At 38.7% G+C, this 12,862-nt stretch overlaps 1 long non-coding RNA gene across 1 annotated transcript; it reads left to right on the top strand.

Moving 5' to 3' along the window:
- The first annotated feature begins 1,778 nt into the window (after positions 1–1,778).
- LOC306798620 lies at positions 1,779–11,851 on the top strand. Its single transcript, XR_013773416.1, has 4 exons — positions 1,779–3,041; positions 4,344–4,432; positions 7,142–7,243; positions 10,863–11,851. It is a non-coding gene; the product is annotated as an uncharacterized lncRNA (long non-coding RNA).
- Positions 11,852–12,862: the final 1,011 nt, after the last annotated feature.

Genomic DNA, 12,862 nt, shown 5'->3' with positions numbered 1-12,862 from the left:
CTGACAGTGCCCATGTGCTAGGAAACACCCTCATTCAAATCACTGAGAGCTGCAGTCGTCACATGTAATCCCATTCCTAAACGATCTCATGTCTCCCCACTTCGGTAACATGCTCATGCTGCTTTATACTCCTGTTTCCATGGAGAAACAAAACAGCTAACAGCTTTGAGGCACATGGAGAGATTCCTTACCTTAAAGCATCCAAGCCTGTATACAAAGTAGATCAAGTAAAAGTCATTTCCCCTTCCCTCTTCCCCCAAAACTTAGCACAATTAACTTGAGACAGCTCTCTATAGACAACTACAACTGTCTATTTATTCAACCACTTAGAAGGATAAACTTATTATTTTTAAAGGAGATTAACTCATATCATCATAATAAGGGTAATGCTTACTATCTAACCACACACTTAATTACACTACCAAACAGGTGTAGCAAGACTGCTTACAGACTACAGTTATGTTACCTGTTATTACAGAAATGAGAAATCCCAGTTGATTTTCAGATGTCAGGTGATTCAATTGTAAAAACTAACTAAATACAGAGTTGTAAATAATCATAAAGCTAAGTAAATAAAACACACACATAACTGAAATAGATTTGTAACTTAATGACTGCCTCTCAGTCTTAATCAAGTTTTCTATATGTAAGTGAAATACGTATTTATTGCACATCTGTCTCTGAGAAAAATCTCACTTAAGATACTCCCCTGTCCTCTTTGAGTTCTGTGTTTCAAGAGTTTGCCTTTCCCTTATTAATACTTTGAAGGAGAAAAATAAGTTAAAGATGTATGTTCTCCTTGTTGCCATACGCTCTCTTAGTTCAGATACTGAGTGAATCCTTCAACTCTGCTTTTCTTAGAATATGCAGATAGATAGATGCCAGCCATATCAAAAATGTGTGTTTGGTAATGCAACCTCCTGAAACAAGAAAGCACTAAAGAAAAGCACTTTAAGCTTTAATTTGCAAAGCTGCTACTTTTATGATGATGGCTACATGAAAAATAAAACGGGATTGCTGGTAACCACACTACTCCTCCATTAAAATTGCCTTTTTTTGGTCTCAAAATATATTGAAACATAATCTTCCTCTCCATTTAAATGAAAAGTGACATACTCCTATATATAACAGATGCAATCCTATGCACTTTTAATCAATTATATACCATTTTTCTCCTACCTGTGTTACTTTCTAACCTAAACTATTCTCTCCTAACCAGTCTTCCTTCTCAAAAGTAATTTGGGATCTTCCCTCTGTGACTTGGCCCTTCAACAAATCATTTACTCTGGTTTCCTTCATTTCTGTTTGTTCTCCTTTAGACATCAATTAGTTGCTCTATTCACCTATAATATTCTTTCCATTATTCACCCTTAGTCCTTCCAAATTGCTCTCCTCTTCCTGTTTCCCAAAAGCAGAGACAAGAAGTAACAAAAGAAGAGCAAGCTCTCAGGAAGGCACTGAACAATCACAAGAGTCTAATCCCACCTGGGCTTTGAACCTTTCCACACACCTTCAGCGTTGCAGGAGAACCCAGGCATTTGTGTTACCCTGTTCTGCTCTCTTAGAGCCTTGCCTGTCCTGTTCTGGCTCCTCTTGTTGTGCTTTACCCTACATCTGACCATCACAGTATGTTCCTGGTCTCTTCTGCATGTCCTTAATCCTCAGTTAATATTGCCTTCAGATTTCCACTTTCAACACACCATTACTTTAAAAGAGAATATCATTATTGAAATACTCTGCTGCCTTTTATGATAGCAGGCAGCATGTGGAGCGAGTCTTTTTCTTTCTCCCTTTTCACCCCTGCTCATGAAATACTCATTAATCATTACTAGACCAAATGAGAAATTGTCAGGCATTTTTAAAGTGCTAATTTGTCCCAAGTTAGATTGCATGACTAACAGGCAGTTCTGATGATTTCTTAGCCCTTATTTATTTATCTCCATAGGTGTGCTCTATCTTAGGAGCTGTCTGCCAGGAGTACAGGAGTTTGTTTTGGAGAAATAGCACTGTGCTTCTTTTTCCCTGACCTGCACTACTGGCACCATCAGAGTCAGGATGCTGAACTAGATTGACCTTGCCTTGTACTATCTATAATCTCTCCATGATATTTTAATAGCAAAGGAGTTCATTTCATCTCAGAAATGAGGGGTCATATGCCAAAATAAGGCCTTTTAATTACACAGGAACCAGATATTAGTTAGGTCTGAAAGCATCCTCAGGACTTAAGGGCTAGTGTCTAATTACAAGTAGATCTGCCAGGGTTCAAGGGACTGAAATTCAGGTTTCTGGCACTGGTTTGGCTAGCTAGTTTTCCTCAGAAGCATCTTTCTCTTATTATACTTTTTGCCATAGCACCTTTTGGGCCTCCAGGTGAACTGCCACTTCAGAGTCAGTAAACAAGTTATTTTTAAGAGACTAATGCTACTTTGCTTTTCCTGTGTGCTGGATGACGTAGTGGAGTAATCTCACCAAGCAGAAGAAAGCACTGCAAAGCTACACCAGGACATCACATATCAGCCACAACTGGTGTTTGTCACCCCCACAGTCACCCCATACCAAAAAGAATCCCCCTTTTCCCATTTCCAAGGAGTAACTTTTTTGCTTAACAAAAAAGTCCAAAACCCAAGCCCATGAGTTTCTGAGAAACAGTTTCTCAGTTCAGAGCATTCAATGACTCACAGTTTCTAAGCCTGGCATTGGGAAAAAAGGCTGCATTCTCCAACATTAAAACCAGGATTCATTTTGGCTTTATTCAGAGCCATACAGAAGTTTATTGACTACACATATCTCAAGTCCTATATATGAAATAGTTTTAAGAAGATGCTTAGCTCACAAATCAGACATCTGCAATTCCTGGAGATTTTTTTTTTGCAACTTGCCACGTATACACATTCACTAGAGTGAAGCTTTGACCTCTGGAAATTTAGATGGACTAAACCCCTCTGGACAGCAGTCACTCTGTGGAAGAGGAGGTAGCATTGTAGGTCAGCTTCCAAAATATGGTTCTGCTGTGAGAAGACAATGTGGAAGAACCATTTCAAGTGAGTATCAATTAATCTCTCTAAGGGACTATTAAAACAATCATAAGTAGGTTTTAAAGTTGACTATCAGTTTCAGTGTACCTTTCTGCTCACATATGGTCAAGATATGTAACTAAACCCAAACAATCATGGAGACAGGACTTGGAGACAATTCAAAACTGGCAGCCACAGACCAGCTCTTGCCTAATGTGACTTTTCTGTTCAATCTGACTTTGAAAAACAACCCCACTGATGTCCAGATAACCACCTTTTTGGGTTGGTTTTCTCTCCTGGTGCTTAATGCTCTTTGTAGTACACACAGTACATGCCTATCATAATTTTACTCTTTAAACTTCTTCAATACATCTTTCTGCTTTCCCTCATAAGATGCTCTTGCCAAAAAAAAAAAAGTTTCCCCATACTTTTTATGGCACCAGAGTACTGCTAGCTCTTACACAATCTCCTCTGTCCCCTCAGTTCACAAAGAGTGGCTTTCTATGGATTGGGAGTGCCATGCTAAAAAACCTACATAAACCCCCTAGAATTTTAAAGAATATTTTATGGTAAAAAAGGTACTACCATGGTCCAACTGCATACCTTAAATATGTGATGGGCAAAGCTGAGTAAACAAACTATTTAAAAATACTCATTAGTACATGCTAGCATGCTTTTGAGGTGGCCACTTCTGCATGACACATATCTGGAGCCCAGATAGATAGATAGACCCCAGGTAGCTTTCCCTGTTTAGGCAATGCCCTAGCAATCCTACAAGGCAGCTGTTATAAAATCCTGAGTTGTGCTGAGCAGAGAGTACAAAGCTGCTTTTCCTCGCAGTCTTTGTTGCAGATCTCTTGGCTTTTACCTTTGGAAGCAGTATCCCAAGTCCAGTTACTTTTATTTCAAGCCTCAAATGAAGTCAGCTCAAAAAAGAAAAGGAAAACCCCTCTCCACAGTGAGTGAGAAAAGGAAAGGGAGCCTTTTCCTTTCTGCCCACTCGCTTCCCATCACACATCATGGGCTCAGAAAACTACAGAAAACCTAACTATGCACTAGCAAATCACAGCACAACCATTAGCAGAACTTAACTTTAAGATTGTGCACTATATAATCTTTAAAAGAAGGATAAAGAAATGAGGCCAGAGGTTTGGTCAGTTGATTCATTTTAGGAAACTGCATTAGTTAACTTCACTGTAGAATGCTCTCTGGAAAGAAAGCCATTTTGTCATAGACTACTCTTTAACCCACTCTGCTAGAGCAAATCTGCTCAGCCTTTCTTTTTCTTTTTTTTTTTTTTTTTTTTTTTTTTTTTTTTTTTTTTTCCAGGCAGAGGGAAACCAGCATCATTTCATAGGACTTAGCAACAGAAACTCTTCTGGCAACACACTAAAGCAACTGCTAGCAAATGACTACAGGTAATTTCCTAGGAAAGCATAAAGAAGTCAGTGAGTCCCCTACAAACTCTGAGAACAATTATTTGACAATAAACAGCAAAAGAAAAGCATTGTTATGTAACCTTGCTGTTCCACATCCATTTCCCAGAATATTTCTGGGAGTGCACCCTGGCCAGAAGGTAGGCAGCCCTTCCAGCATGTATTATGAATCACAACCAGGTATCCCATCAGGTCACGCTGTTCTGAAGGAACAGTGTCAGTAAATTCAGGAAGGAGGGAGATCAAAAGTTTTCTTTCTGTTGCAAGGTAGCTAATCTAGAGTTATCAATCTTCTAAACTATCTAACTAAGATTTTCTGATAGAAACATAAAGTGATTCTTTCAAATAACATCATGCCAACACATTTTGAGCTGCATCCTGAATTATCAGTATTTGCAATCCAGGGCTCTCTATCCTATAGCTTTTCCTGTGTCCCCAGACCCATGTGACTGCTGAGTTCATTACAGGGTCAGGGCCTCAATGAGATTCTGGATTTTATGAGTTCTTTTTCATACAAAAGAAAACAGAACTGCCTGGCAGTTCCTCTGTGAGACAAGGCATCTGCACTTATTTCTTCTGCTTCACATACCAGCAAAATAAGAGATCCTCAACAGCAAAAGTTAAGAAAGTAAGAAGCAAGGTGAGCACAGTCTTAACAAAGAACTGTTTTAACAATCCTATTATCACAGACAAGACAGTATTTCTGAAATAAGAGCTGGTTGCTATGTGACAACAGTGTGCTTGTCTATCATTGGCAAACTTGAAAAAATTACAACCGAAAGTATCATTATAAAGGAGTGAAAACAGACATGTACTTCAGGCACAAATCTCACACCTTCAAAACAGAGAAGAGCCAGACTGTCCATAATATCTAAAAAGATTTTTTTCTATCACCAGTATGCTCCACATGGGAAAGTCTCAGATACTTTAGTAAAAAACAAACCAAAATAGCCACAAAACACTCAAAAAATAAGCAATTACAAGGAGAAAAGCTGTTATAACTGATCAGCTTTAGAGGAAATTAATGCAGAGGATTCAGATGGGAAATCTTTAAATGTATGCTCAAAACCAACTTCTTTTCCTTTATCCTCTCTTTCTTCTCTGAAGCTGGTCTCATCACAAAAGCCAACACTTTTTTTAACTCCATAGTAACTAACTCTGTCCAAATTTTTAAGCTTACCAAGATGAGTTTCTACCTAATGCCATGGTTTTGCAAACAGCAATAAATCAGAAGCAAGTTTTAAGTCCACTGTTTGTTTGAAGCACCCTTATGAGAAAATATTTCTGGCAATATTTCCTTTTGTTCCTTTGTACTTCTCTTGCTGATTTATAGTTTTCCCTATATTCTTAACCTGTATGCATGCATCTCAAATGCTTTTATATACTTGAAATACTTTATCATAATGCTGCAGAACTTTGCTGGAACATTTTGAAATCTGGCTAGAACATGACCTGCACTGGCAGCGGATCGCAGCTTGCAGCAGCCCACATGAAATGAGCTGAATATCTCCGTCTGCTTCCCAGTGAATGAGGGCTGCTTTGGATAACTCTACCCCAGATAACCCCCAAACTGACAGCCTGGGAAGGAAGTGAATATGCTGAGTCACTTTTCACTTTCTTTGCTGTGAACAGGTAACAAATCCACAGAAACCCATTTGGATACGCAGCAGCAAATCTTGTGAAAATACCCCTCCTTCTCTCATGCCTTCCTCTTCCCAACACACAAACTGTTACTGGCGTGATGGGGGACCACACTGGAAGCTTGCACTTTTGGACCCAGGGATAGAGCACCTCCCTTTGCAAGACAGTTAAATGAAACCCTGCAGGAGCCAAGAGCATGCACCATCACCCACAGCCAGCAGTGCTTTGGGCCCGATCTGCTCAGGAATAAGCACCTGGAGACCAAAGGTACCTCTGAGCCAAGGCTGGAAGAAGTCTGCAGCCTGACACAAGAAAAGGAAGAATTTGGTTGGGATGTGTACCATGGCTTTACAGGAGTCTGAGGTTGCCAGAGGGCAGGAAGGGAGTGAAGTGCAGGAGCTGGAGCAGCCCACCCTGCGTGGGCTGCAGGAGAAGGACTGGTGGAGCAGCAAGGAGCCTGCCTGCACACATGCACAGGACTGGGCTGTCAGCTGCCTCGTGCTGGGATGCTGCAGGGCTTTTCTTGGGTAATATCCAGAATAAATTTGAATACAGAAAAGTTTTTTAAAAAGCCATTTAATAAATACTAGTGGTAAACACTGTGATCTTCCAGAATGTGTTCTGGATTTTAAGCATTTCTGTTGGAAATTGAAATTTCCTTTCCTTCTTTGGTCAAGTTTATTAAACTAGCTTACTGCTTTTTCCTTCTGGAATCACATTAAAGATTCTGTTAATTCTAGAGAATATCAAAACTGAGAAAACTCCTTAGAATTAAGAGAAGAAAATTTATGAAACATTATTCCAATTAGTAATAAAGTTGCTTATTGCAGGGCACCAAGATCTAATAAAACCCGAACAGTCTCTTTTTCAAAATTTAAAGATTTAAAGCTGGGTAACAGTATGTTAGCTTTCCCTTTTCTGCCCTTTAGGTCTTTTTGGAACCACATTTGTAAGGATAAAGAAATATTTTTCTCTCAGTACTTTTAACAGTCTGATGTTTTATCTGAATTGGAAATTGCATTTCATTCCTGTCTTCTTTTTTCCCCCCAGCCTTTACTGTGGCTGCATCTGCTGAAACTGGGGGTGTAAGAGAGGGAGAAGTGTGATTTACACTGGTGGAGCTTACTGCTGAACTCACTGGTGTTGTGTGAGGTAAAGCTAAGCATATATATTTGCCTTATGACTGGGATAGAGTATAAGTATATGCCTCAAGACTGGGATTTTTCCATTAGCCATTTAGATCTGCTGATATTTTGTATCACTAGATCATCCTCTCTTTCATTTTTCAGTTTTTGTTTGTTTGGGTTTGCTGTTTTTTTGACCACCCCCCCCCTCCAAACTTAAAGATTCTTTATGTAACACTCTCACAAATACAATTTTTCTATCTGACTATCTATATGGAGTTTTACTTTCATTTTTTTCATTTTTCCCTGATGCTTCTGTTTCAAGTATTTGATGGTGGTTTTTTTTCATTTCTGTTCTTAATTTTTGTTCTCTTTTTAAATTCTCTCATTTGAGTTTCATTCTAATTCTTCCAACAGTAGTACCTCACAGATCTTTTTCTTCCCTAGTGCATTTTTCCATCAGTTTTTCTCAGTAGATAGCACATATGCTCTCTCCAGCTTCCAGAAATTAGCACTTTTATACTTGATTTCCAAGTGACAATATAAGTGATTAATTCCATGCAATTATTTGTGATCACAAAGTTGACTAAAAAAGGCTCTTACAAGCTAGATTGTCTGTGAAACCTTACTATAAATCCAACTCTTATCTGCTGCAATCCACCGGGCTATTGAAAGATGTGGGGAGGATGGAGAAAAGGATTTGGTAGTGCTTCTTTTAAAAACAAAAGATATCTTCCCAACCACTGAATTGCTGCTAATGGCACCGGCCCCTTCAAAGCCAACCACACCTTATGCAGATAAGATGCCAGGCCAGGAGCTTTGTGTGATCTGTGAATTCATGGAGGTCCCTCACCTCCAACTCCTTTCTAACTGATATTACTGAAGATTGTCCCTACTGAGAAAAAGAGATGGGTATTTATTTCTTTCAAAGCCTCAAATCAGACATTCTCCTCTGTGTTTCTTATTTCTCAAATCCATAGGGAAGCCAATTGCTCTAGGCTGATAACTTTATGCATTTATATTTTATGTCAATGAATATAGGTTGGAAAATGATAAAAAAAGAGCTCTGAAAAGCAGCTTCTTGCTTCCAATACCGAATGCAAGTAATTCACAAAGACAAAAAAACCTCTTTTAGTCCTTTCTGGGACTGTGTTGTATTTACTGAGGAGCTCTTCAGTCACTCTGGGAACGGGACTTCTGAAAATATACTAAAAAATTGGCTGCTAGAGTTGTTTAGGAGAACAAGAGGTTCTCAGACTCCTGAAATTTTAGATTAGAACAATTATGTATCTCCATGGCTACCAGATCAGTTCATGAGCATCCTGGCAGATTTCTGGTAGCCATTTTGGAAGGTCTCACAGATAAACTGCTTAATGAAAAGACTATTGTGGCCATGCAGGCTTGCTGGGGACACCAAGAGAGGTTGGACCAAATGGCCCCATCTCTGATCCCTACCAACCTTAACCACTCTGAAGGCTATAAATATTTGACCATGAGTCAGAAGGGACAACATATTCCTGCACCACTTTATTATTTGATGCTGTTAACCTTGCTGGTGTCAGGGCTAGAGATCAACGGTTGGTTGGTTTAGTGTCTTGGCATCTGGTGATCCAGGTCTCTCTACAGTTCTGTGAAACCTTGACTTCTGGCATGGAGTTATTTCACTATGGGAGGAGGAAAAGTGGTGGTGCCACTGAAGGGAAGGCTTCAGGTATTGTGTCTGCTTCCAGAAGCATCTTTGCATGTTTAAAGAGGCACACAGGACACAAAAGGAGAACCTTTACAGAAGGCTCAGCTCTTGGATATGCCATTTGTACCTTCAACTGCATCTTGGGTGCTCCATGCTGCAAATTAATGACAAACGACTTGCAAATGGGGAGAGAGAAACAGTTACTATCTTAAAGATATCCTAAAATTCACAACACAGATACTCAGCCTACTAGCAACAGATATATACTTTTCAGCTGGGGCATCCTGAGCTCTTGGAGGTTGGTTCTTAACCTGGTGAGCAACTGCAGATGAACATTCACTTAGCATGTCTTGGTCTTTGAAAAATGGGGGTTAAAATACTTATCCAGGCTCCCTGCTGAGGTCTGATAACAAAGGACCCACACTCACTAATTTCAATGTCAGATTGTCTCTAGTTTAGCTACTGTGGTTTAAGATTTTACTGTCCCAGCAGCTGCACTGTTTGAGAAATGACAAAATGGGATGTGTGACCACTCCCTGGGCCACAGCTATATTTATCAATTTAAATTATTAAATATGCTGTGCTGTGTTGAACAGCCAAGGTGAGGGGAAAGGAGGTGGAAGGAGACATACCAGGACATACACATCCACTGTCACCAGATTCTTCTATTGCTGGTAGTGGAAGGTAAGGTCACTAAGAGGCATTATTGCCTCAAACCACTGCAGCAAGGTTTAGTTTTCAGGCTTCCAGAATAGGAGGTTTAGTTAAAAACTGGTTGAGTTGATCTGAACTGACAATAGCTAGAGCTCTCAAAGTGTTACTGATATATACAGCAATGCCTATAAACACTATTGTATCATGCAAATATATATAAAGCAGATAAAAACTGTGTTCTGTTTTAATATATATTTCAATGAGCAATTAGAAAAAGTAATTATATTGCACTGTAAGTGATACCACTTTTAGGTTTATTTCCATAGCCATCCTGTTCCTGAGGGTAAATCATCATGCTAATGAAATTGAACTGGGAAGTGTTCACCTATCTAGGGTTTACAGACCCAGAGTTTCAGATGGATTATTAAACTTGTATTTCCACTTTGGAAAGTTCAGTTAGCAGGTAAAACTTACTATATTAAGTTGTGCATTTTCACTATCCTGTGTAGTCTTAGCCATGGCTTCCTTAAGTGAGGACATAATTGATTAGAGCTTTTCTATGCTTTAAATCTTTATATGCTGGAATTTTACTCACTCACTTGTGTGTGATCAGTGTGTCTGACAAGCAACTGTCTCATCAGCAGCCATGGCTTAAGCAGTTGTTGCTCCCTACATTATGCTGTGCATGTCTTTATGTGGCTATTCAGCAAATGAGAACTCATCTCACAGAGTAATAACCCTTAGTACTTTGTGGCCTGTTTGTATTTCCTGAGTTATTTTTCAGGTCATTTGTCATTTCCCTGGTGTGGTTCATTGCCTGGTTTCATAAATTCTTAAGTGGTGGAGCTCTGAATGTCCAAACCAAAGGCAATTTAAATGGCTTTATCAGGATGCTTAAGTGCCTCTTCCTGTTAAGTCTCCTTTATTTGCATCTATCTATGGTATCTATTAGAATCAGTTTAGCATGTTGCAGTTTTCCCTGCTCCTTAAGGCTCTGCATGTGATAACTGCTTTTATTCCCCAAGGCTAATGTCCTTATCATGTTTTCCTTTGCAAATGCACACCTCTACCTTGCTGCTTCTGCCTAGCCATTTCACTCCAATGAAGAAAGATAATAAAGCTGCAGTAATTTGGAAATGGTGACCGATGTGCTCTGTTGAAGGGATGCAATTTCAGAGCTGAAAAAGGGATTATATGTCCAAAACCACTGTAATTTTGCTTTTTTTTTTTTTTTTTTTTTTTTTTTTTTTACCCCCCAGCTCTATCAGCTAGTCTAATAAATGATGATGTTTCTTTTTGCAAGCCCTGCTTTTGCTTCCTTGGTGCACCTCCATGTGAATGGAGCATGACTGGAAGATAGTTCAGCAGCCATCTGCTTTGGGAGAAGGCAAACCAGTGACAGAACAAAAGCCCCTTCTTGGAGGATTGTGCCGAAAGTGTCAGGCTGCTCCTTGGTGGCAGGTCTGGGTGTCCTCAGCTCCTGTCAGTTGTTCTTACACTGTCCTTTCTGCTACACTAGCCCAGCCCACAGCCTGGTAACCACAGCCACACACACACAAAAAAGGATTTTCTAGCTTAATCGATTTTCTCCTGAGATCCTTTCATGGTCGTTCCTTGGGTCATGCAGAGAAGGTGATACAAAAGGAAGTGATGCTATGAAGACTCACCAATCCAAAGTATTTGTTATTGCTCTTAGTTTGAGTTACTGCATCTAAATGGTGCAGTAGACAAACATTTCCTATTTCTAGATTTATGCCGTATCTAAATAGTTGCACAAGCAAAATTTACAAGTGGAGGAGTGGTTTTGATAGCTTATTTTCTCAGCTCCCCAGAATGAAGAATACAGCAAAATGTCAACTCTTTCTGGTAAAATTGGCTGAACTTCAACTTTTGACAGTCTAACAGTCTATCGTGGTATGAATATTTTATATTTATATCCAGCATGCAAAGTCTCTGAGCACAGATTAGATTTTCATTAATACAGCTACATATCTTCTTGCCACAGTGCACTGAAGTTCCTTATCCCTCATAAGGGAATCAAATAGGACTTATTCTGAAGGTACAGAAAATGTTTCTGGGATGTGTCTTAGTTCTGTTTCTTTTTTCCCCCTGCTAAAATAACAAAGTATATTTTTATTTCAATGCAACTTTCATTTTATAATAGTAAGTCTGTATAGGAAATCTAGAAAACATACTCTATACAGTATCTCTTGTTAGACCAGAGTTAAGTTTAAATATAAAAATGCATTTGATATCTGCAAAGTTAAAGCTTGTATTTAAGTAATAAATGAAATTCATGGACCTGGAAAAACAAGCTAGCCATGCAATTAGTCTTTAGAATAAAAAACCACTGAGATGACTGAGAATTGAGGTGGTGCTTATGCTATACACTATGCATAATCCTGTGCCATTTGTATTAGTGGAGATGAATAAATTGGGAATTAAGATCATTCCCCCAGACCTTAACTTTATTTCCGCTGAAATTCTGAAGTAAACCTGAGCAAGTCGCGGGATCAGACTTGTAAAGCCAAGTCCTGAACATGATAATGGGACTTGTTATGGAAGATGATTTTCTCCCTTATTATCCTGCTGTAGATGTAAAAGGATAGTGTTATATCAGTTATCCAAACATCATCTTGACAAGTAGATAGTTTAGAATTTTTTTTAATAAATGAATATTTGCATTCGGAAGAAAGTAGAATAATCAGAACTGCTTAAATTTTCTATACCCAGGTCCATTTTGGTTTTGATAATTACTAACTTAGTGAGTACCTTTTCAACATTTTCATGCCCAAATAATTTTGACAGGTAATAGAAAAGGAAATAGTTCTGCTACTCATGAGCTAGGAAGATTTTTCTAAGTATTAAAAAGTACTACATCATGCCTCAACTGATTAAGCGTCATATATGATCATTCAGATGTATAATCTTTACTTCTTTCTCTCATCCCAAGGTTAACTACTTCTGTGTCATGGTTGATATCTTTGTAAAATGCACCTTGGGCTTTTTATCTCTGCTATGGCCTTCATACTCTTGAATTGCATGTTATGATATAGCAAACAACAAAGTAAGAGCTTTTTTTTAAAGGTTAACTTCACAATATTGGTAAGATAAATATAATTCAAGTATTCATCAGTCCCCTTCAATTACAATTGTCCAAATGTCAGTCTGAAACCTTGTATTTGTGTTTTCCTCATGAATCTCTATTTTTAAACAGCTTCTAGATAACCATATTATAAGGGGGGCTCCCTTAAATATTAAATAATTATCAAGCAATCTTTTGCTTTTTTAAGAACAGCAAAA

Source organism: Erithacus rubecula (genome assembly GCF_903797595.1).
Source record: "Erithacus rubecula genome assembly, chromosome: 2".
NCBI lineage: Eukaryota > Metazoa > Chordata > Aves > Passeriformes > Muscicapidae > Erithacus > Erithacus rubecula.
The sequence above is the reverse complement of the archived record's forward strand: the minus strand, read 5'-3'. Positions and strand labels throughout refer to the sequence as shown.